The 26,041-nt window shown below is 38.6% G+C and overlaps 1 protein-coding gene across 1 annotated transcript in view; it reads left to right on the top strand.

The window, feature by feature from the left end:
- The window catches only part of NTNG1 (netrin G1), a 386,331-nt gene that overhangs the window by 26,991 nt on the left and 333,299 nt on the right, over window positions 1-26,041 (top strand). The window contains exon 2 of the mRNA XM_042953168.1: window positions 14,256-14,317. The gene's annotated coding sequence lies outside the window, so the exon portion shown is untranslated. The remainder of the gene's footprint in view (window positions 1-14,255; window positions 14,318-26,041) is intronic.

The raw sequence follows: 26,041 nt of genomic DNA on the forward strand, positions 1-26,041 counted from the left end.
CTGAGAAAATGGCCACAGATCCCCTTGGGGGAATTCTGGGAAAAAGAATAACAGTATAACTCATTGTCAGTGTAACAGGGTCTTTTCTCAAAGAATCCTTGTTGTGTGAGCTGGCTCAAAACTGGGAATCAATGGAGGAGTTATGACTCTGTTTTGGAAATTCAATTCAGATTTCTGTTCACTAGGACTTTTCCAGTTATAAAGATTAAGTAAGTAAGACTTTATTAGGCTACACATCATTTTCAGTTCTGGGACATCATGACAATCTGGCCAAATGGTGAGATAGTCCATTCTAATGACTGCATTGGCTCCAGTGTCCATTATAGTAACCATGCCACCAGCTTGTTTTGGGAGATTAAGTACTGCTACTTGGTCCCAGTGATAACATCAACCCCATTGCATGTCAGCATCCCAGTTTTATGGGAGCAGTTCTAACTATAATTTCCGACCTATGAAGAAGAGCTACCACAAAACTTTTCAGGGATCCTAGGGTCTCGTCACAAACTTATTTCTCATAACTTCATGAAAAATACCTCCTAGGAACCCTCTAGAGCTGAGTGAGTAGGTCTTAGATGAGAAAACACTTTAATATTCTAATCACCCTACACCTTTGGATGCCTTCCTCTACAGTATTCCAAGAAAGTTATGGCATTTTCACTTAGTTGGCATAGGATATTTCAGATCCATATTTCAACCAGCCTACAAAAAAAAGTTAGGGCCATTTCTAGCTTCTCTGCTTAAGACATTAAATCTAGACTCTCTCCTTAGCAGACCTATAGCAATATTTTAGGCCTGATACAACTTTATATTCCTTCTACCTTGATTCCACACCTGTAATATCTATTCTTACACATATCCTTCAGGTCTGTGTCAAAATAAATTAGCAAATTATGCAATTGTCTTGGTGAATATTTCACCTTATCACAGGTAATGATTTGTGCCCTACCCTTTGGGACCTTCTGGAACTTGAGTCTGGCTATATATCTGGAAGGGTGGCAAGGGTAGGTCAAGAGGATGATCAGCAGTGCATTACAAGGCAACTATATCTGGGGAGGCCATGACAGCTTCCTCAGGAAAAGAAAGACTCACCTACTTGGGAAGGGGTGGAAGGGATACTTCCACCCCCATAGAAGACTCAAAAGATTTTAGGAGATTGGGTCATCAGAATCTGCCCATATGCCCCATTCTTCTCATTTTCAGGATCTCCTTCCTGCCAAATCAATGCCATAACTTTCAGAGAAGAGACACTTCAAGATTGAGAATTCAATTTGCATTATAGTTTAGCCACACACAGGATTGGACTATGGGTCTAGTTCTTAGCAATCTTAGTCCCACTGTTACAGAAAATAGGGGTTTTCCTTGGAGTAGTCATATAAGGTCCTTTATGCAGACCTTGAGATGGGAATGTAAAGCACTATGAGTTCATTATCCTTGTGCTTCAAGTTCTCCAGCAATTAAAAGCAACCAAGCAATCCCATTATGCTCTGTATTTTTACTATAATATTTTAAGGCTGTAAATATTTGATCACCCAGAGCATAGCCTTCTTTTTTTCTTTTTAAGTTTTTATTTGAATTTTAGTTAGTTATAATATAGTGTAATATTGGTTTCAGGAGTAGAATTTAGTGATTCATCACTTGCATTTAACACCCAGTGCTGATCATAACATGTGCCCTCCTTAATACCCATCACCCTTTTAGCCCATCCCCCACCCACCTCCCTCCATCAGCCCTCAGTTTGTTTTCTATCATAAAGAGTCTCTTATGGTTTGTTTCCCTCTCTCTCTCTTCTCATATGTTCATCTGTTTTGTTTCTTAAATTTCACAAAGTGCATCAGCAGATTTGTCATTGTGTGTGAATTACAAAATGGCTGCCATTTCATTTATGTCTCCAAATCTCTCAAAGGAATATCTCTTGGGTTCATTGTAACTGGAAACATGTAGGAAAGAGAATCCTGGGAAATGTAGTTCACTTTAACCAATCTGACACCATAAGAACTTTATAACTTGATACTTATAAAGTCCCCATACACCCTGGGGAGAAGTGTTCCATCAGAAATTTTCTGAAGAGATTTTTGACAGTTGATAGGAAGAGAAGGATATAAAGCAGTGCTGAGTGACTAGGCTGATATAATAGTAAATAGCAAATATCCTTAATGGAGAAAGTAAACAGAAGACTCTCCTGTGTACCATAACGGAAATTTATCCACCTTATTACACTATATGGGCTTATGATTTCTTCTATTGATGTTTTACCCAAAATGATGCAATTTTTTTATTTCCCATGGATTGTGATACAGATTTCTCTTTCTCATGGGAAGTAGATGTAGCTGGGATATGTGATTCCTGTGGTTAAAAACTCAGACTTTGACTTCTGTTTCTTTCTTGCCTTTGAGCTATTCCTAAGTAACTCTTTCTTCATTTGCAAAAACAATGATAGGTATATATAGGTATATATATATATATATATATATATATATATATATATATATATATCATAAAATTGCTGAATTTATGAAGCACACACTGGTCACAGAGTGTTATATCAATACTTAAAAATTGACTTAATCATTAATATAACTAAATAATAATTGAAAAATAAATTAACAATAATTATGGCAAGATTATTATGTTCCTGCAGTATTATTTATGGTTTTCATTTCCATGGTAGATTATAAAATTGCAATATTTTTATGCTACTAATATCTTTACCAGTGACATTAGGATTAAAAAAAATTGTTTAAAAGATGAAACTTTCTAAATCATTTGCAGTTTTGGTAGAGAAAATAACTATGATAGGTACTGTCCTAACTATGAACTTCCCACTTAGAAAAGTAAGTGATAGAGTTGATAGTATACACTTCATTCCTGAGTCTATGCTGGTAGTAGATGCTGTGATATACTTCCCACATCCCCTCTCAGGATTGTAGGACCTGTTCCCCCAGATGTTTGGAGTGCTGCCAGTTGACAAGCCCTCTCAAGAAATGAATCATATCCGCGATTCTTAAAGTATGATCCCTAGACCAGCAGTATCAGCATCAGTTGGATCACTGGCGTCACCTGTCAGAGATGCAAGTTCTCAGGCAACATCCCAGACCTAATCAGAAACTCTAGAAGTAGGACCCAAGTATTGATTTTATTAAGCTCTCCTGGGTTCTGATTCTGATATATGCTAAAGTTTGAGAGCCATTGACTCACACTAATAAGAATTGCCTTGACCAAAGTCCCACTCCTTTCTACCTCTTTGTCCCAACTCAGAGCAACTCTAAAGGGCTACCCCAGTTTTATCATGCCCCATGTCAGTTGAAACCTTTACTGAGACTGCATTGCCTTGTGGCCCAAATTCCCTCTTTTCCCAGTTATGTTTGCTTTCCTTCTGGCGTGGATGTTTATCCTGCATTGCTAATCATCGCTTCACATTCTGCCCCTTAGGAAGTCAACTGGTAATAGTTGATACCAGGAGTGGCCAGAAAGTTCAAACACTAAGATGGGATATTGGAGCTTGACCACCTGCCAGTCCCCTGACAATGAGGACCCTGTTACTGATGGCAGATGGAGGTCCTGGCAAAAATTAGCAGTGAAACTGTTAAATTGCTCCCTGGCGGCGAATAGAATTGGTATAACAGAAATAAATGCATAAGTGGGTGCAATGTACCAGGTGTTTGAAAAGTATTAATTATTATAATTATAAGGATAATGGTATTATTTGGTTATTGATGGGAATAACTGATGCTCTGAAAAAAAGTAATAAAATTCTGAGCAATAAAGGGGGAGCTATGCAAGCCTGATGTCCTCTTTGATGGCATAGAGAGACTCTCATCTCATAGAGCTGGCTGGAAAAAGAAATGCTGAGAACTAGGCCCCAAATTGAATTTAAAAAACAGCAGAACTCCAAAGAAGATTGAGTTCTCAACCTAAGCAAGTCAGCGATGTCAAGGTTAGGACCTTAACTGGGGAAGAATGAGATCATGAGAAATAAGATGCACTTGAAATTCTTAAATCCCTAGTTTCCAGTGAACCATCTAGATCTGCAGAAGTTGCCCACTTTCCCTCTCTGAGGATAGCACATTGCTTGGCGGAGATGCGAAAGCTGGTTCAGTATGAGACACCACATTCATACTCCCTCCAGATTTATCCTGGCCTCCAGAACAATAATTAAGGTTGAAACCACATAGAACCAAACATAACTTGGCTAGGAAAGGGCTAGATCTCAGCACTAAGTGAGGAAAAAGACTATCAAAGAAGATGTAGGACTTGGTCAGCATATACCAGAAGGAACTAAAAGAGTATGTCTGTAAAACAGATGTTAAGGATGCTGGATCAAGAGAGGCAGGATATAAAGTTAAGTAAGAAAGAATGTGTTGTTGTGAGCTCATTCTCCTAGAATACAGGGTTTAGCATCCTGACATGGACCTTCAGGAAAAATGCTTACATGCTTGGAGGTGCAATGACCCACGTTAAGTAGAAGGGTGCATTGCCATGGCAGTTGGTAAAAGAAGGAAAAAAGGGCTCAGAGAAGTGAGTGTATAGAAGTGGCTATGTTATGTGAAGTCTAAAAACCCACCCACCACTTATGTTCTGAGATACTCTTTCACCAACGCAATAAGGAATACGCTGGTCATCGGCAGCATGAGGTGTTCGGTGTGGACTCTCCTTTGTAAGCCAGAGCTGGAGGTGTTGCTCTAGAACTAGGCTCTCACATAGTAATGCAAAGACAGGATTGTAAAATGGTAAATGCAAAGTGGTGGGTTTCCTATGCTGTATATCACAAGCTGATCTCACCTTCATAAGCCAGGGCCTTGGTTGGCAACCTCCTCGGGAGCTTCCCAGGTGAAATCTGAAACTGGCCTCCATACACAGAGGGAGGAGAGACTGAAGAAAGACCCAGGCCATGCTAGCTTGGTAGGTGGCAAGTGCAGTAAACAAGGGAACTTACGTATGAGGCTTGTCTTCGGTGGCTGCAAGATGAGTGGATCTATGCACCCACTCACCAGATCTTAAAAGTTTCTATAGAGGCCTTAAAAGGGTTCAGGCATGTGTACTGTTGAGTCATGTGTACCATCCAGATGGTCTCAACACCATATCACTATCCCAAGGCTATGTCCCTGGGGCAGCTTCTGTGAGCTGGGAAGGTGAGAAGAGTGCAAATTCGAAGGACAAGGGAGAGGATGGAAAGCCTCTGATTTCCACAGTCCAGCTCACAGGTTAACTGGAGGTCACATCCTCTTGATGACCCCCTCCCCCCCAGTAAATAATGCGCCACTGTAGACATTCAGTTAGTTAAAATGTTGAAATACTTTTGCACTAGTTGGTAAACAGCCATTACAGTGAGCACTCTGCAATATCCTGTCTTTCCACAACTGCAGTTTTTTTTTTTTTTTTTTTAATTTTTTTTTTCAACGTTTTTTATTTATTTTTGGGACAGAGAGAGACAGAGCATGAACGGGGGAGGGGCAGAGAGAGAGGGAGACACAGAATCGGAAACAGGCTCCAGGCTCAGAGCCATCAGCCCAGAGCCTGACGCGGGGCTCGAACTCACGGACCGTGAGATCATGACCTGGCTGAAGTCGGACGCTTAACCGACTGCGCCACCCAGGCGCCCCTCCACAACTGCAGTTTTAATTGTTGACACAGCATTAAACAGGAGCCCATGTTGGTTCTATTTGGTAAGGACCTGAGCTATACTGGTTGTTTAGCATTTTGATATTTTGAAGGGTCTTAGTCTATTAAGCCCATTATTAAGATTAGAAATCAGCGCTCAGGGGCGCCTGGGTGGCTCAGTCGGTTAAGCGTCCGACTTCGGCTCAGGTCATGATCTCGCGGTCCGTGAGTTCGAGCCCCGCGTCGGGCTCTGTGCTGACCGCTCAGAGCCTGGAGCCTGTTTCAGATTCTGTGTCTCCCTCTCGCTGACCCTCCCCTGTTCATGCTCTGTCTCTCTCTGTCTCAAAAATAAGTAAAACGTGAAAAAAAAAAAATTAAAAAAAAAAAAAAAAAAGAAATCAGCGCTCAAATATTCCTTTTATCATGTATATTATGCATTTATATACATATTTATATCTATATCTATATACATATTTATATATATATCTATATAAATATGTATACATATATACATATTTATATCTATATATGTGTGTGTGTGTGTGTGTGTGTAGAGAGAGAGAGAGAGACTCTTTTAAATATCACATTACATCTTTTTTTTGTATTATGGTGTATTTACAATATTTATTGGAAGAAATGTGCACCAGGATGGTATGGGGGCCATGGTGTTGTGGAAATAGTGGGACAGAAGATGGAATGAAGTAATAGATCACGTGTTCCTTGGTTATAGCCTATGTTGAGAATATCAAATACATAAGCACTGTTTAATTACCTACCTTCCTTACATTAATTCACAATTAAGAAACAGTTCTGTTTTTGCAAAACATTACAGTTTTATATGAGGGCATCCCTTTAAATCCAAAATATTTTTCAACTTTCAATAAAACATGTATTTAAATCCCTTCATTTGCTGACCTATTATTGAAAATCATTGTAGGCAATGAAAACACGTTTTAATAATCTCCTCAAATCAAACAGACCCCAGCCAAATATTCCCCAAAGTGTGAAACAACAAAGTCAATAGATAAAAATGAATCAGTGATACTGTCTGGAATTTTAGCTTAATTTTTTGTAGTTGCTCAAATATTAATAACTTGAGATTTGATCTCTTAAACCTGCAGAATCTGCTTAAGCTTTTAAAAAATAAAAAATCTAAACAGAGACTTAGCCCCATGCAGTAGGAAGTCATCCCAATTTGGTAGAAGAAAGAACTAGACAATTGTAAGACACTGAGGATTGTTATATCTGTGCATTCCTAGAGAATATGTCCTAAGTGGGGTGGCTGTAAGGAAATTGACTCTGCTATAGATACAGGGCTGTGTGCGTGCCGTCCCACTACCTAGTCAGACACTAACATACATTGTTGAGTGAGTGGATCACAATGGTGGGTATCTTACCACAGGTTTGAATAGACAGAAGCAAAATGTAAATCAACAATAAGCAGAAACTGTTTTATTGTCATAGTTATGGGAGAATTTTCAAAGGCTGAGAAACAAGCACTGAATTCTTAATCAGCAAATGATTGTATTTTTTTTTCTTTTCAAAGTATGAAAGTGGGAGCAAAAAATCTTCAAAACTATGTTCGGTTACCAAAACTTAAACTGCTATCCTACTAATGTTAGAGGTATAAAGAGGAAGAATATGAATATGAATTTTCTTATTGAAACTATGGTGTAGTTTACCATCTCTTACATTTTTTTTTCCTGGTTAGAATTTGCGAGGTGTCTAATTTTTTAAATCTGTGAATGAGAGTTATAATAGCAACTACCACATAAATTTGGGGGGGGGAGTTAATAAATTTTGGGAGTAAATATATACCAAATGTGGAAAATATCACCTGGTAGGTTCTAAAGTACTAAATAAGCATTGGCTGTCATTATTTTGTCAAATATTGTAATTTGACAATAGCTTTGCTACCTTATAGGCAAAACAGGAACTTAAACTAATTTTTATAATTCTGACTCTATGGGAACATGCATCCTCCCTCCAAAATTGAGGCATATATGCACATATTAGTTTCAGACAGTCTGAATCAAGCAGTTTGTGAAAAGTGCCCGAGGAGAGCTGGTCGTGTCTAGTATTTTCTGTACTGGGTCTTGTCCCTGCAAAGCAGTTCAGCTGACAAGATGTCCACTTACTTGTCTTATCTTTCTTAACTCAGTAAGGAGAGCAAGAGGCAAAGTGTCATGAGATCAGTTTGGCTAGGCACCTGTAGGTAAATCTTTCCTTACAGGTCATGCTAAGGGTTTAGTTTTCGTCTCAAGAACAATGGAAAGCCACCAAGGGTGTAAAGCAGCACATGACATGATTAGATAGGTTCATCACAGATTCGATATTGGATGAGATATGTTTATAACATATACAATTAGGTGTGCTTCTAAACATGCTGGCTGCCATGTCAAGAATGAATTGGTGGGAGTTTAGGAATCTGGGCATCTGTGAACGCCAGGAGACTCATAGTTACTGCAGTGGTCTGGTGAAAATAGCTGTTTGAACCAGTTTCTGATAGTAGAGAGGGAGAGCAGGCAAACATATGTGAGATTTTCTTTCGGGGACTTGAATTCAAATGCAGAGCGTTACACTAGTATTTTTTACTCTATTTCCACATTTGTAAGGCAGGAAAATTGTACTTACGGCACACACAGTAGTCGTGAAGATGAAAGGAAACTTTGACACAGAGAGGCAGCAAGGCCACACAGCGAGGAGCTAAGATTAAACTCAAGCTATGTGACCCTGACAGCTTCTCCCTGCATGGGCTGCCATAAGAATTAAATGAGAAGATGCTCATAAAATGCTGGAATCACACTTGGCCTGGTGTAAAGTCCCATTAAGTGTTACTTACTGTTATGATTGTTAAATAGAAATCCTTTATACATTTTAAAGCACCATGCTGACCAAGTTATAATGTGATCCGTCGAACAAATCATATGCCTGGGTGTCAGTCACACTTATTACAGGGTAGTTTTGAAGTTCAGTTGCAATTATTCGGCCATGGTTTTAAAGAGAAAGGGCACAGAGGCAGCAACCTATATGGTAGGGCTTTTCCTGAACTCTGTGTGTGTTCCCCCTTGTAGGTTGCTATGGTGGTTTTGACAGGGAATGTCAAGAAGGATGAAATTGGGTCTCAAAGCCCTTCTCTGAATAAACAAGATGTGGATGGCAGCAGTTCCCTTCCTGTCTGGGATCCACCCCTTTATGAGTCCTCCAACCTCCCTCATTCACTGAGAAGGAAACAGTCCCCAAAATGTTAACCCGCTACTTTGCAATATTCTTGTTAAGGTGTTAGCCTAAATAAAATGGCTCCTATGCAGCTGAGGACTGAGCTCTAGTTAAGACTGGGGCTGCTGGAGCGCCACATTTATCTGGTTCAGACCATGCTTGGAGACCCAAGTGCACCCCTCTTGACTTTATCAGAGAAAAATAAGCAAAGCAAATGAATTTGGGAGCCCAGCACCAGTGTTAAATCCCAGGGAGATCACTGACATCACAGGCTGTGGTCTCCACATCCCTCTGGAGATATCCAACTGCCTGGATTCTGAGAGCCTTCCATATTGGAAGCAGGGATGGCGTGTTAGGGGAAGAGAAGTGGTGTCTTTTCTATCCTTTCCTTTTTGTTCGCACACTTTTTAAGTGAGCCTTCCTTTTTAAGCACCAGGTGTTAAAGAGTGTTTAATTAGGTCAAAACTTGGGGGTAGGCTAGGGAGAATTGAAGCAGGCTGCTGGTACATCAAATAACCCCAGAAGCCATTCCACGGTATTTATACCCTTGCACATAGTCCACACCCAAAACATATTTGTGGGGCTGATTAATTGCAACATTTGGAAGGGGTGTAAGGGGCCCCGCAATTCCATTTCCAGGGGAGAGCTGAGTCATTTGTCCTTGCCCGAAGTTCACATTGCACATGACACCAGTGGAAACCTCATGTGCATGAAAATCGTACATCGTGCCACGGAGGTTCAGGCAGCAATAAAACCTGGAATGCGGAATCAAAATGCTGAGTTTTACATCCGCAAAAAAAAAAAAAAAAAAAACGTCCATAAAGTGAGTCAGCTAGAGTATATCGTAAATAGTACAGTTAAAGAAACTGCAGTTAAATGGGCCAGGTTACATTTTCACAGAGCATCTGCCTCAGAAGCTGTAGCCTCTGCACCTCTGTCACTTTACCTAAATGCCCATTCCATCATGACTCTGCCTCTCCAGCTTATGGAATAATTGAGAAAATGTACCCTGTCGCTTTCTTAAATACCTTTAATTCCTAGCAGCTTGCAATATTACTATATTATGAACTAGAGCAAAAATGCAAATTCAAATGTGTGTTTCACAAAAGCACAGACTTGATGATAATGAAAGAAAAGAGTATCCTCCCCCTATTGTTCAAAGAGGTACACAAAGAGCAATGAATAGGAATAATAAATCCCAACCAAATGCAACATTTCTTGGTGACCCAGAAGGAGGCTTACCGATTATGACTAAGGCAGATCTATCCATTAAATATAAAACTGAATTTGCCACTTGAAGGGTATTATAGTCGAGCTTCAGCACAGCCCTGCAAAATCTCCCTAGAACTGGTCTTGCTATTTGAGAGAAAAGAAATAAAGCATTATGATACCAAAGAAGGTAAGATTTTTTTTTAAAATAAATCAGTGTGAGACTGACATCTTCAAATTTAAAATGTATGTGACAAATGAAGGAAGTCAAGTGTTGGATTTGGCTGTGTTAACTGCCCAGCCAACCCAGGAAGACTAAAGTGGAGTTAAGCTAATAATGGAGGGGCTTTTCAACACAATCTTTTGTATCCTGGCTCCTTCAGCTGTAACATGTCTATAACTGCATCTCCTGTTGGGCTCAATTGTACCTGTGGAAACCCCTTCTTCTTTGAACACAGCATGGATTCTGAATTGTTTCATTTGTGTTCTGTTGTATAATCAGAATTATATAAAAAAAAAAAAAGGATAAGAGTATTTAGATTTTAAACAGCAATTTACTGAAAATTTATGTCTACAAAAAGTGATAAGTACCTAATTCCTTACTCTTTACCGCCAATTATATGTATTTACTCTTTCTGTCTTCTACATTAAAAAGTGACTACTGTACTGAGGCAAGTGTAGTATGAACATTTATCAGAGGAAGACTTAAGTCTTTAGAAAGCTTAGTATGTTTTGTATTCCTGCATTCAAAGTAAAGAACATGGAATTATAGGATTTGAGCATATAAGGAACTTTAGAGAGCATCTATCCTACAGCATTTTACAGAGGAAAAAAGGAGACTCAGGTCAAAGAGGCAGCATTCTATAGCAAAAGAGGCAGGACTTCGAGGCCAGACAGTGCTGGGTTCAGTTCATGGCTTCATAATTACGTGCAAGTACTCAGGGCAGGGAAGCCTTGGTTTCTTCACCTGGAATGGATGTAAGAGTGCCTACATCGCAGGCCCCTTTTAAGGATGAAATTAAGACACCAATGCCTAGCACATGACAAGGTGCATGATAAGCACTCAGTGTATATTCTTTGCCTCTCTTCCCTTGGATTGGGACACACCCCTAGCCAGTGGCTGAATGGAAATGGTAGTACGCATCCATGGACTCCCACTTACACAACATCCCATCTTCAGTTAGATGGGCTGAGCTGTAGCTGATCTACTTAAAGACACCTTTTGTCACAGAAGGTCAAGCACCTGGGGAAATTTGTGTCAAATCCACCAAGAGATAACAAGACAGGGTAGGGGAAGAGGAGAGCAACAGAGCACATCTGTAGGACATCTGAAGATGCAAAGTTGCTCTTTTTCCATTCCCAGTGGATTTCATTCTAATTCAGCTGCAATCAACTTTAAAAGGAAGTGAGTGTTTCAACTACTGAAAAGGCTGCTGAGCAAAGCCAGCAATATCTCTGTGCACCCAGCAATAGGCAAATACAGCAAGTCCTAAGAAATAAGGGTCAAAATGCTCATGCTCACGTATGGTCATTCTGTCAGAGCACTCTGGTAGGGGAAAGGGGTTAACATTTGTTGAACACCTACCAGGAATGAAGCACTATTTTCAACTGGACTGTAAAATAGGTGTTATTACCCCCATTTAAAGACATAGGCTCAGAGAAGTCAAAGAAATAACCCAGAGGAAATAGGGTAGTAAGTGTCAATGTAAAGATTTACAGCTAGGCATATCTGACTTCAAAGCTGGAGTTGGCTTCACTGCACTTACAGCCTCCCAGAATTACTCACTTCAACACATCATGGCTAAGCCCACTCAAATGAAGCTTTGAGTATGAGTAGTTGGGATTATAATAAGCTGATCATAAATCAGTAGACTGACCACGGTCTTTAAAGGTATGCTGTTCGGGTTCCATAACTCATGAACTAGGGAAAAACCAAATAGCAAATCAGTGAGTAAGACTATAGTAGGAAGCATTTAGTAATTGATTATGTTTTATAGGAAAACACATTTAAAAAAAAAAAATTTTAACATTTATTTATTTTTGAGACAGAGAGAGACAGAGCATGAACAGGGGAGGGTCAGAGAGAGGGAGACACAGAATCCGAAGCAGGCTCCAGGCTCTGAGCTGTCAGCACAGAGCCTGACGCGGGGCTCGAACTCACGGACCGCGAGATCATGACCTGAGCCGAAGTCGGCCGCTTAACTGACTGAGCCACTCAGGTGCCCCTAGGAAAACACATTTTAACCAGTTTTTAAAACCCTCAGGTCAAAGAGTTTAGAATATGTTCACTAGGAAAAGATATAACAGTTTCCTCTTAATTATTTACTATATGAAACTTTAAAAAGTGAGAGTCTCAGGGCAGAAGAAATTTTTTAAGTGGACAGAAAAAGAACAAATTAAATTACCATGTAGGTTAGAAGATCCAAATAATAGAATAAATATAAAATACTTAAATGACTTGTTATACATTTTAAAAACAAATTTTACTATAATACTTGAATATGATTTGTGGTAATTTCAGTTACATGGTGATTGTTCTGTGAATTATACAGGCGCTTTCCTGATGCAACAGAAGCTCTATTCATTAAGGTACAGTTTAGCCATTGCAAGGAGACCCGAAATAATCTCCTATAATCATCAGAGCATAGCAGTCCAGGGCTCCTGTGCTGGTGTGTTATGTCAGGAAGCCAGGACCATTTATCCTTTGCTCTGTAGCCCTCAATACCTAGCTTCTATGTCATGGTTCAAGATGGTTATTCCAGCTCTGACCTTCACATCTGTATTCAAAAAAGGAAGGAGAAAAGGGGAACATAGGATGACTCATTTCCTGTAAGGGGATTTCTTGGAAGTTCTGCATACTATTTAAGGAAGGCTAGGAAATGTCCTCAGCTACAATCATATGACAAGGACAGAAAGAAAGACTAGGTAATGGGAACAATGACTACCGTGGCTCAATCTCTTATCCACAGTGTGGATCTTCATGGGGCAATTTGAAAATGACTCTGTCAGAGACTATTTCAAGTTGTGAAAATTTCACAAATGTTATAGGACATGCTCATTTACTACTGAGCGGACACACTCTAGATGTGCACACTGAGAGAGAAATGTGATAAGGCAGGCAGAGCCACAGCAAATAAATGACCCTGCTGGGCTCTTGTGGGTGAGCAGCACAGTATCCTCATGCTTTGTTTCTCTGGAACCTGTTACAACGAATGATTTGTAAAGATCAACAAAGTTTTCCCAGTTATTTCTTTTTTAACATTATCACATGAAGCTTTTTAATAAGAAAACAAATATGACAAATGACATAAAAGTTTATAAGTATGTGCAACAATTATTTTGTAATAGTGAATACAATTTACACAGTGTCTTATTACACTAAATAAAGGTTCTGTTTTAAGTGTAAATATTCTATTTACAAATGTTCTGTATCTTTAAACAATCCAAAGTGATGGAAGTCAAATAATAGATTGTCTATTTGATTTGCTCCTATATTTATGTTACAAAAAACATTAACAACATTATTACCCGCATAGGCCATGTGACTTAATCCTTTTTTTGTAACTGTACGCGTTGTGTGATATCGCCTTTTTAATCCACAAAAACCGATGTTAGAGAGGATGAGGTCACTTCTGAGGATCACACAGGTCTTAAATAGAATAGCTGTAGATCAAAACAAAGTCGTTTGCCTCCAGAGATTATGATGTCCCCTCTAAGAAGGCCCAAACTCTAGAGGCACCTGGGTAGTCCAGTTGATAAGCACCTAGGTCTTGATCTCACGGATCATGAGTTCAAGCCCTGGTTTGGGCTCCATGCAAAACAAAACAAACCCAAACTCTAGACAAAGTCTTCAATGGCTATCCTGGAATTTTTAAAGCCAGTAGGAATCCTCACATCGTGCTTATAACCAGTGAAAGAAAATTAAAGTGAGACTTGGCTCCAAGTCTCCTTTCCCTTGCTCGATTCATTTTCATCACTTAGGATAAACACCTTCCCTCCTGCCACCTTTTAACATAGTGCATCAACAAATTAATTTAATCAGAAAGCCTTGGCAAAGTGTAAAATTGTGGCAAGATTGTGTTCCCTTTCCTTGCACACTTTATGAATCTATGGCCAAAGTGAGTTCCAGTCATGATCCGAACTGATACCTGAATGTGAATTCATTGAATTTAGAACTCTATCAATTGGTATTTCATTGAATGTGATTACTCTTTTATTTTCAATTTCAGATCAATACAGGTTTGGATGCTTCTGCTATTCAGTAATATATTTTTGGATGACAGACTAGAGGGTGAGCAGATATTTTGTTCGTTAAATGTTCCCAGAATCACTGGAGAAAAATCTTTAATTTCTACCTCTAAGTTCTGTAAGAATGAACTGATTCTGAAATGACAAATTGATTATAAATGCGTTTTGGGTTAAGATGATATTGTTTAAAGCTAGCCTATCAGAACTATTAGCATAATATAATTAATTTTTTAGTAAACACCTTTACATATAACAGTGTCAGTCTTTTATCTACAACTTGAAATAACAATTAAGCTTTATTGTTTCATGTTACAAAGCTGTTGGCTGTTGCTGCCCTTTACTGGTTTGTAGTGGTACCACAAACCACGACTCATGGTTAGTTGTCAAAGGTGTGAAGATCTCCATATGCTATGCATTATTTCAGATAACTTGTATTTGTGAAGATCAGACAGGGAGCCATCTGAGATAACTTTTCTTCACCTTTGGGCTCACAGAAGCTTGGAGTACTTTCTGTGTGTTGTCATTCTCTGACCTGAAACCAGGTTCATCGGAATTTCCTGCTTGTTCGTTCAATATTCTCTTACATATCCAAGTGGTCTTCTGTGCCCTCATTGTGGTCAGGGAGTAGAGATTCTCACATAAATCTAATCCATGAAATATAATTAAGAGATGATAGTGAGGCAAACATTATAAATCATGACAGATATGTAATGGGCACCATATCAAATGCATGCTCTAATATCACTGAGAAGATTTTCTACAGCCTCAAAACAACTTGTAAGAGTTTGATAGTGGGTAGGGGGTCTTAATTTCTGAAATTTATCTTACTGCTGCTCTGCATCAACTCTACAGCTACTGATACTATTTTCTGATTATTCTGAAGTGTTAATGGGTTGTTCCTTCCTGGCCACATACATGAATGATACTTAATATTTCCCACACCCTAGATTTAACAAATTTGGGAAAATGGGACTGTGAGACAAGGAAGCACTCCACTGGTTGAGACGTTATGGTTTCTAGGTTCTGTGGTTTGCCGGTTCAGAGGATTACCAGCATCCCAGACAAAATGTTCCAGTCTCTTATTCTTTAGCATTCCTATAAAGGTGTGTAACAAAACAAGAAATCCCATCCCAGGTTCCCTGGTTTGATTTCAGGATCTTAATATGGAACAAGGGACAGAGACGTAATTTGTTGAGTTTGTAAACACATAGTTATGTGACATCCTAAGTGAGAAAATGAGATTCTTTTTTGCTAAAACAAATATTATTTCATGTGTATGCCCTACCTTTCCCAGAGGTGCTCAGGATAATCAATTGAAGTCTTGAATTAAACTGCCTTTCCTATGAAACATTCTTTCCTCTCTATTCATATCATTGGCAAGGATGTTGTAAAAAATGTTATTTCATCACGTATCCTCTTTTTTCAGGACCCCTAGGAAAAATGCATGCCCGGTCTTATTAAAAAGAACAGTTATATTTTTCTATGGTATATCTAGTTGTGTTTTTTTAAATCTCATAGATATGGTCAATTAGGTTATGAGATTTTTTTCCGTGTTCATTGTCCACGAGTCAGCTTAGGGAAAACCTTATATTCATGGACACTGTGTCATCCATTTTAAGCCCTATTCCCCATTCCTTTGTTTCTGCTCTTTTTGGGGGGTCATATTTTATGTATTCTTGTAAGTAGCCTTAAATCCTCTCTGAAATATGGTGGTAGCACAAATTTAAAAATGGGCAAGGGAGTTTAAAAACCACTTTCCAGAAAACTACAGAAATGAAATCACCATACAGAAATCATATAAGATTTAATAAAAAATAATAATGGTAACTGACATCAAGTGTGAAAAGGACTGTTCTCCATGGTTTATATACATATATATAATATGTAAATAATAATAATTTTATTATTTATACATATTTTATATATAAATAAAATAATTTTCCCTAAAGGCTCAAAATTGCTGTAGAGGGCTGTGTTACACAGTTAAAACAGTACAAGTATGGCTAAGTCTCAAAGAATTGCAAAAATATGAATTAATGTGATTTGCTGTAAATTGTCAGACTTTAAAAGCAATCATGCTGGCCTCTTCCAACATGCCAGGGAGGTGAAGGGCTTTTTCACTGGTTGCTTCCTCTTCCTGAAACAGTCTTCCTCCAACTCTCTGTAAGACTCATTCTCTTTCCTCCCTAATGCTGTGCTCGACATCACCTTTGCAGGTCTGTGATGACCACTCTATTTCACTGTACAACTCACCCTCAACATATCACTCTCATGTCCTAATCTACTTTCCTTGTTTCCATATATTTTTCTCTTTCAAAGATAGTAGATAACGTATTATATTTGTTGTTTATATCACTTGGATCCCCAAACTAGAATATAAGGCTATGAGTCTTATCTTTATTTGGCTCACCACTGAATCCCAAACTTCTAGAACAATGCCTGTCTTATGCATTCAACACATATTTGGTTGAATGAAGGAAAGGTGTGTGCATTTTGAACATTTGAAGAGAAATGAAAATATAAGGGTTCTATTGAATTATTTTCATTTTCTGATGCAAAATAATCGGTTAGCTTAAAATTATTTTTTAATAAATAATTTGTGTCAATAATCTCAGCATTGCCTCACATATCCACTTTTGCTTTTCTATTTTACAGCTACCAAATCATTGTCTGCCTCTTATTTGCTCTCCCTGTTTTTAGTATCTCCCTGCTCTGATTGATATCCAGATAAATTCATACATATATAAAGAATCCTGCCATATTATTCATGGGTCTACCCTGCTCAGAACTCTCAATTTTTTTTTTTTTATGTTTATTTATTTTTGATAGAGAGAGAGAGACAAAGTACAAGTGGGGTAGGAGCAGAGAGAGAGGGAGACACAGAATCAGAAGCAGGCTCCAGGCTCTGAGTTATCAGCACAGACCCCCACGCGGGTCTTGAAATCACAGACCCTGAGATCATGACCTGAGCCGAAGTTGGACGCTTAACCAACTGACCCACCCAGGGGGTCTCCCCCCACCCCTACAACTGCCCGCTCAGAAGTCTTAACTGCTGTATAACATCTTCTGGATAAATTTTAAAACTCTTCACTGGGGATTCAAGGAACATTGACCCATGGTCCTCCCACCTAAATTCTAAGCAGATACCCACAATTCCCTCAAATAATACCTTACTTCCAAGTAATTTGCTTCTCTGCCATTTCCTGGAAATGGCTTGACTTTCCTGGTTCAGCTGCCTTTGCTCTTGTTCAGTCCCCTGATGAAATTCCTTCTATCATTTACCCATCCAAACCCTAAAAGGTCTTCTTACCTTTCTACCTCCCTTCCCATAAAACATTCTTTGATCTTTGAAGACCAATTTTATTCATTTTTAGTCAGTTTTTAAAATATGTACCTCAGTTTTTATCCTTCACTCAGTGATATTGCTCTGTGAAATCCTCAAGTAAAATTTCAGTGCCTTAGGCACAAAAATTACAGTGTGTGTTTCTTCTATATTTACTTTCCAGGTTATTTGGTACAGTGTTAGACTCAGATGGCCTCCCAAAAATCTTGTCTAATAAATAAGTTAATCTTGACATTAATAATGGAAGTTTCAGTCCTATAATATGAGAAGTAAATAATAGTTAACATTTACAAAGTGTTTTTTAACCAAATATATTTATTCTTCATAACAGTATTATAAGATACTCAACATTATTCCCATTTTATAGCCAAGGAAAGAGAGGCCCAGAAAGATTAAGTCAGCTACCTAAGGCCATGCAACTGTTAAGCAATGTAATAAGGACTTGAATGCTGGTCTTCAAGGATTTATCAATACATCCTACTATATTTCAGAATGACTTTGACTCAAATACACAGAAAATGTATACATACGCATAATGTATGCACATCCTTATATACAGTTTGTTAAGTTTTTAATTAAACTGTTTTGGAAGTTCTGACTTTTATGGAAGCTGATGGTAATAATTCATTAGGACATTTTGTATACATGTATTAGTTACTGCTGGTAAAGAAAGTCCAATAATCACTGACTGATTTTGAAGAAACTCAGCCTTAATAAAATGTTTAAAAAAGCTTTTAACACCTCATGACTAGATCTCATGGTAGGTTTCAAAGAACTGATGTTTACAAGTTGAGGAATATACCTCTAGGAGAGATTTATGGCAGCTTATAGCTAATACATATGTTCCAGAAATTGGGCCTCAGTTAGCATGGTTACAAATGAACTGTATTATGTAGCAAATGCTTGATTTCTTCCTTTCCTAACAATATGGTTTCAAAGTCTTTGGCCTTCATTCCATCTAATCTTGCAGGGAATCAAACATATACCCCACTTAATTCTAATACATAGACGTTTGTATAGAAGTGTAAAAAAATATTTTAGAAATCAAAATTCCTATTCTATTATCCAAGAATCTGAAGGATACATTTATTTTTGTCTCAGCTTTCATTTAAATTAAGCCCAACCTCAAAGGAAGACTCAAAATGCAAATGCTAGAAGAAACCTTAGGCTAGTAGTGATCCTTGAAACTTAATATGCTTAAATAAAAATCACCTATCGAGGTGCTGATTCAGGACCTGCCTTATAGAAAGCCCCAAAGTTATGTTAAGGCACGAAGTCCACGAAGCCCATTTTAGCAACTACTCCCTTAGATTCATCTAAATCAGCTTCCTCATTTTACAGATTACGTAGTTAAGGTGTAGAGAAGTAAAGTGACTTATGCAAATTATCACAGCAAAAAGTGTCTTAGGAAGGTTTTGGTCTCCTCCTGGTCCAATGCTACTTAGCATTACATCTTTTTCTTCTTTCTTTCTTTCTTTCCTTTTTTTTTTTTTTTTTTTTTCTTTTCTGAGAGAGATAGCGTGCATGAGTGGGGAAGAGGGACAGAGGAAGAAGGAGAGAGAGAATCTTAAGCAGGCTCCATGCCCAGTTAAGAGCCCACACAGGGCTTGATCTCACAACTATGAGATCATGACCTGAGCCAAAATCAAAAGTTGGATGCTGAGTCAACTGAGCCACCCAGGCACCCAGACTGACACTATATCTTAGTGGACTTTCTGAAAAAAATTATTTGAAGGATCCAAACATATAATAGTTTTAAGCTAAACTCACATATATATATCAGTCTCAGATTTTCTATTGCCGAAGTTTGGGCTTCTGTTTCTCAATGCTTAAATGAACTATGAACATTCAGCAATCTTTGTCTATTAATCAAAAAATTTTTTTAATTTTAAATAGATTCCATGCTAATGTTCGGCTTGAACTCACAACCCTGACATTAAGAGTAGTATGTTTTGGGGCACCTGGGTGGCTCAGTCGGTTAAATGTCCGACTTCGGCTCAGGTCATGATCTCATGGTTTGTGAGTTCGAGCCCCACATTGGGCTCTATGCTGACAGCTTGGAGCCTGGAGCCTGCTTCGGATTCTGTGTCTCCCTCTCTCTCTTGGCCCTACCCCTCTTGAGCTCTGTCTCTCTCTCTCTTTCAAAAATAAATTAACATTAAAAAAAAAAAAAGAGTAGTATGCTCTATGGACTAGGCCAGCCAAGCACCCCTCAATCGGTTCTTAATATGAGGATAACTGCAACATTTAACAGTGGTGTGTATACCATGATATACAGTAACTAACAGTCTAGCTCTCTTTCTTCATTGCAAACTCAGCCTTCAGATTACTAGTTGGGGAAAATATAGTTTCAGGGAAGTGGCTGAGGAGAGGGGTAATTTTTTTAAGTCTCATTTTACATAGATATCAAGAAAACTAAGATTTATAGATGCAGAAGGTAATTGGGAATATGGCAGGTAAAAAAACAAAAATAGATTATTCATTTTTTCCTCATCAATACACCTCCTGACTTTCTAATCATAAATAGTAAAAAGCTTGATTAACGGTCCCATCTTCACCAAAAAAGAAAAAAAACCTGAATTCTACTTTGATTTAGACAAGAACTGGTTCACGTAAATAGCAATTTGTTGCTCTTTTTTTCCATTATGCATAATGATGTCTAAATTTCTTGAATGTTAGCGTCTTTTTCTAGCTTGTTTTATTTTCTTCCCCTTTATTTTTGAAAAAATAGTTATTCCCCAACAGGAATTTGAAATACACTTATTTAGGATTGCAAAAATGTAAACCATGGTGGAATGATTGGGGGTTGGTTCTTTCATCTAAGGCTCAATTGGTATCTATAATTACTAATTAGTCAACTTCCATTACTCATGTGTAGCTTATCCCTGGTTACATCGTTGAACCTTGGGTTTCCTGGTCACCAGTCTGCTCTGCAGCCCTGTTCTCCCGCTCTCAGTGCTTACTCAGGGAAATCTGACTAATTTTAATACCAATCTAAGCACAAAAACCTCATTAGGAAAGTAGATCTCCTGCCAAAAAGAGGCATATAATGTACTCCAAAAGCAAATACAGAAGCTTTAAAAATTATTTTTTTGTTTTAGATTATGCTCTTGCCTTCACAGAGGTTACAGAAAAATGAATGGGAAGTTCTTGGTCCCGCAAGATTGACACATAAAGTTGCCATTTCTGTGGTCGGTAATGGTAAATTATCAGCGTGTTCATAGTCTCAGCCTAAATAATATAAGATACTTCCTCTCATTTGATTTTCTCTCCTATTGTTCTCAAGTCTTGTTACGGATTTTCAGGGTCGAAAGCTTGTAAGCATGCACCTCAAAGGCTATCTGTGTGGGGCAGTGAGCTTCAATCATACCAAACTACTGACAAAAAAAAAAATGCCCTATTGGGTTAGGACTCCTGACTTTGCACCCCACCCCCTGCTTCCTGGTCAGAAGCATTTTTTGCTCCCTTGTCTGCTGGGTGAACACTACACATCTCTTGAGGCTCTTTGTAGATCATACACCACTTAATCTACCTAGCTTTTCCCTGGATTCTCCAAGAAGAATCATATGGTATTTTCCTTTGGGGTTCACCTGCTCCCTGTGGATTCAATTTCAGCTCCTGTAGTAGTATCACATTGGTAGTTTACAAATTTGTTTTCTCTCATTGATTGTAAACTATGACAGAGACTGCCTTATTCATCTTATCATTTCTAATGTAGTCCCTAGCACATGGTAGGTGTTAAATTCATGTTTGAGAATAAGGAAAAAGGAAGAGAGAGGGGGACAAGAAAGAATTCTTATGATATCATAGCTATCTTACAGTTGTGTTATTTTCTATGGAATTTCACAGTTTGGAGAACTGATAATTGAGTTTTCTTCCTGGCTTATGGGAGAAAGAAGAGAATTCACAATGCCTCTGATTTCATTCTTCTCCATTACAAATAGAGGCAGAATTTAAGAGAATTAGTCATCTTCTGTAGGAGAGGGAGCCTTCTTGCCAAAGTAAAGGCCGCTTGGCACAAATCCATGTTACTCACCAGAAGCCAACACCAGCTTATGTCCACTGCCTCCATTCAGCATAGAAGCTAAAGGATGGGAGCCATAAAGCTGATAAAAACAGCAACCAAGGTAATCATTTCAGAACAGTAAACCTGAAACTAAACCCAGAAGCAGGGAGTCAAGAAAAGTGGGGAGAAACATCTGGATAGAGTATAACTCAAACCAATGGCACCCTGTGATCTTAGATTTCTCTTCCTTGTCTACTGTTTTTCTATTATTGGAATTTCTTTCATCATGGATATTTTGACTGCAGTGGGTCAATGAATTTTGGCTCAGCCATTATTGCATTTGTATGAGAGTCCAGGAACCTCTTGCAGAGGCTGCTAAACCAGTCTACACTCTAATCTAGTTTGGGCCAATGGCCTCTTAGAGATTGCTGACGCCATCATCTGAGTTGTGTGCATGTTTGTCCCATTTTGGGTACAAAAAGAGTCTCCAGACTTGACCATTACAACTACATTTGCTTTTAGCAATCTGTAGTATAACATTAAAAATGCACGTTACAATTAATCCAACTCTGTTTTCCCAACATGATAGTCTACACTTTGTCTTGAGAGCTTTGCATTGCCTCCAGCACCTAATACAGTTCCTCGAAGGTGGTGTGGGTTCCATCAATATGTATTGAATTGGAGAGAAGAACCATTGAGATGGAGTTGATGGAAAGATCTCTAAATTAGGCAAAGAGTGTTACTCAGTCTTCCTCCATATATTTTCTTTCTCAATTTGAAAAGGATCCTGATTTTGTTGTTGAAAAATAACTGAAAATATGAAAATTACATTTGAAGAAATCTGCACAGCTGTTGATTTTTGAGATGAATTTTCCAGCCAGCACACTAGATAAATTGCAAGATCTCCTTTTTTTCAAGAAGTAAATTTATGATCTTAGACAGACAAACTACAACAAAATACAAGCTCATAGACCCTGAGTTTGTTCAGACCATAGCATTATCCAAACTTGCTGGTGGGATGCCCTCTTTTTGTAGCCTCAGAAAAACTGTTTAACAAATATTGACTATGTGTTCTGAGTCTCAAAAACACTGAAATAGGTTAAAAAAAATTCAAGTTGTCATGACTTTGACAGATTTTACTGGTTGGATAAAAACATCTAATGTAATAGACTCTGAAAGCATAAAAACTAAGAAGTGGGGCACCTAGAAGTCTCAGTCAGTTGAGCGCCCGACTCCTGATTTTGGCTCAGGTCATGATCCAGAGTTGTGGGATCGAGTCCTGCCTCAGGCTCCAAGCTAGGCATGGAGCCTGCTTGAGATTCTCTCTCTCTCTTCTGCCCCTCTTGCATGCAGTCTCTCTCAAATTAAAAAAAAAAAGAAGTGATTTCTTATGGGTGATATTAGGTAAACAAAAATAAGAAATCTATTCTCCCTCAAACACTTCTAGGTCTGGAAAGTCAAAATAGAAAAAAGACATGAAATATTTGACTAAAAACAGTTATCGTTTAGGTTAGAATGCTTTCTCCTAAAAAAAAATATCAGATTCTACATTTTGTTAAATTTTTATATTACCCTAACCAAGCAGTTTATTTTATTATTTCCAGAGCATTTGATACTGTGCCATATATTAGAAAGCACATGGATATCAAAGGTCACGTTCCCTGCACTAGTCATTAACTATCAATAGCTTATACCATCTGCTATTCTTCATGTTCTAGAATCAGTAGCACAGTAAATATGTGTGTTTTCTTACATTAAACAATATGCCCTTTGGTATACTATCAGTCCTCAGAAAACCTAAATGAGATTGCTGATATATCTATGCTGGGCATGCTTGATACTTGGATACGTTGGATTTGTAAATTTAAAGTTTGAAGGTAAGTGTACTTGGAACACCTACAACAGCAGGAAAGTGCCAATATAGTCCAGTGATAGAGCCCAGACCAGATGGTTAGGGCTTGTGAGAGGTTTAAATGTCAAAATATTTAAGCATTAAAAAATCCTGTTAGGTAAGTAACTTCAAAACCTGTCAAAACTACACTGCTAATGGCTTTGTAATAAAACATGTCCCCGAGCACAGAGTGGAGGCAAGAAACAACTAAAGGTTTTACAACTGCTAGGATGTTTCTACTGGGACACAAGCAGCAGTTATAAAAAACATCTATCACGTAGTACACAATTGGCCACACAGAACTTGTCCCTGATTTGGGTATTTCGGACATGGAAGTCTTAATTTAACATAGTGGGAGTTAGTTCCTGTTACCAAGGAGGCTATGGCTGAATCCTGAAAATGGGCAAAATTATTCACACCTGAAACGAATCTTGATCTTATACCTACTTTATGTTAAGTACTTTAGAGTACTTATAAGAAGACACATATCTTTTTGGACTAGATATATTGCAAATATGTCACTACTACCAGTTTGGCATGTTGACGTTACAAGTAATTGAACAGCCTTGCCAAATCTCTAAAAAGAAGGTTTTTAAGAAGCTAATAACCTAGCAAGATGAACAATAGTTAGAGACCTAATGGGATTACAAATAAATGAAAATCTAAGTTGAAGAATGAGGAATGCACGGAAATCTGCCAGAGATCTGAAGCTGGAGAACTGAAAGATCAAACAATTCTTTTCTAAAGGAGAGAGGAAAAAAAAAAAAAAGTAGAGTCGAAAGGTTAAATAAAAACAGAAAAATCGTTCTTTCCAAAGAAAGTTAAATATATATGTAGGTGGAGAAGGCAAAGGATGGTAGGAAAAGTAAGTATGCCCTAACTTATTTTCTCTGATGCCAAGAATATATCTAAAGTAAATTTTTGATTGTATTATATAATACAATTGTAATATATCTAAAGTAAATATCTGATTGTATTATATAAACAAATGTGCAAAGATACATTCAGGAAAGCTCTTTTGATAGATAAATTCAAGGGTTCTCTGTTTGAGGGAGTATATCAGATCCACCCAAAGTACTTTTTTGGAGATAAGGTCCTTCCCACTCCATCTCCACTAGAGGAGGGATCATGATCTGGAGAGGAAGGGATTTTAATGTTGAAAAGTCTCCTCTGACGATTCTGATTTCCTGGCCAAAGTTTAAATCCACATGTTTAAAACTGGTGATTTACTGAGCCTGTGAAAAGATCAGAGCAGATGTTTGGGAAAAAAAAAAAATTCACCTCTGGAAGACTCTCCCATTCCTGGAGCAGAAGAGGCTACTTAACTGGAAAGGGTCCCCCTACAAATACATTCTTCTGGGACTGGTGTGTGCCTCGTAGTTAAAGGAGCCTTGACGATGAGAGAGGGTCTTAGTAAAGCAAGAGGGGAAGGGGTTTAGTTCTGAGACTTTGACATCTGGAAAGGAACGTTTCTCCAGGTTGGGAGCCAATATCACAAAGATCTTCATATATCCCAGGAGGGAATTTCCTAATCTCTACATGGATAAATTTTCTTTACTTTTTCCCAGAAAAGGACCTTAAAATATCAGACAACACTGGGGATGGAAACTCAGAAGGGGTTTTCTTGGCTTGAGTGGAAAGAACAAGAGGGAGAGGTAAGGCTGAGAGCTGTTTGTATTCAGTGTTGAGAAAGGTGGGGGGGAGCTGTGAGAAGTGAGAGCACCACTGTGGGTGTTGTTTCTTAACTCCTACTGGCTTCCCTGAAGGTTCTAGTTTCCTGGAGCCTGTCAGGAAGGGTGCAATGGTGAATAGTATCTCCATATAATCAGTATATTTCAATCCTGGAGGAGCATAGACAGGGACTGAATGAAGAGCCAGGAAATGGCCACTGTCTAAGCATGCCTTTAAAGAGTTTCACCCATTAGGTAATCCCTTTTGGCAATGTCAGTGCTTAAGAATAGAGGCGGGGAGAAGGAAAGCAAGGAAAACACAAGATTCAGGCACTGGAGAAAGTCAAGGGAAGGAGGATTCACTGTGACCTCTCCCTGTTAGACGGTCTAGGGGCTGGATGCCTGGGGTTCCTGCCTCCTTTCTGGCTGCTTGAGGGCCAAAGAGGGTCTGGTTACAGGCTCAGTTCAAAAAACTTCTCCCGCTAACACTCTTCTGACACACCCACCCCCCAGCCATTGCAGAAAAGTGATCTCTCTGCTCTTAGCTCTGTGCCTTCATAGTTGGGTGTGTAGTTAGTGACCCAAGTGCTCACAGATACCCCTTTCTTACCCTCTGCTCTGCCTTGACTGAACTTGAGTCAGGCTTCTCTCCTCCCCACCCAACCCTGAACGTTAGCTTGCCTGCAAATCTGAGCAAGCACTAAAATGCACAACATGTTTCCTTGTTTGCTTACTCCCCAAATCCGTGGACCACAGAGACGCATTCTTGTCAAACCCCGCAGGTCAGTCATGCCTTCGGTCTACTTCCTCTCCTCTGCCCAACTTTCCCTTGCCACGTATTCCCCTTAACCGTATCA

The sequence above is a fragment of the Panthera leo genome, chromosome C1 (genome assembly GCF_018350215.1).
Source record: "Panthera leo isolate Ple1 chromosome C1, P.leo_Ple1_pat1.1, whole genome shotgun sequence".
Classification (NCBI taxonomy): domain Eukaryota; kingdom Metazoa; phylum Chordata; class Mammalia; order Carnivora; family Felidae; genus Panthera; species Panthera leo.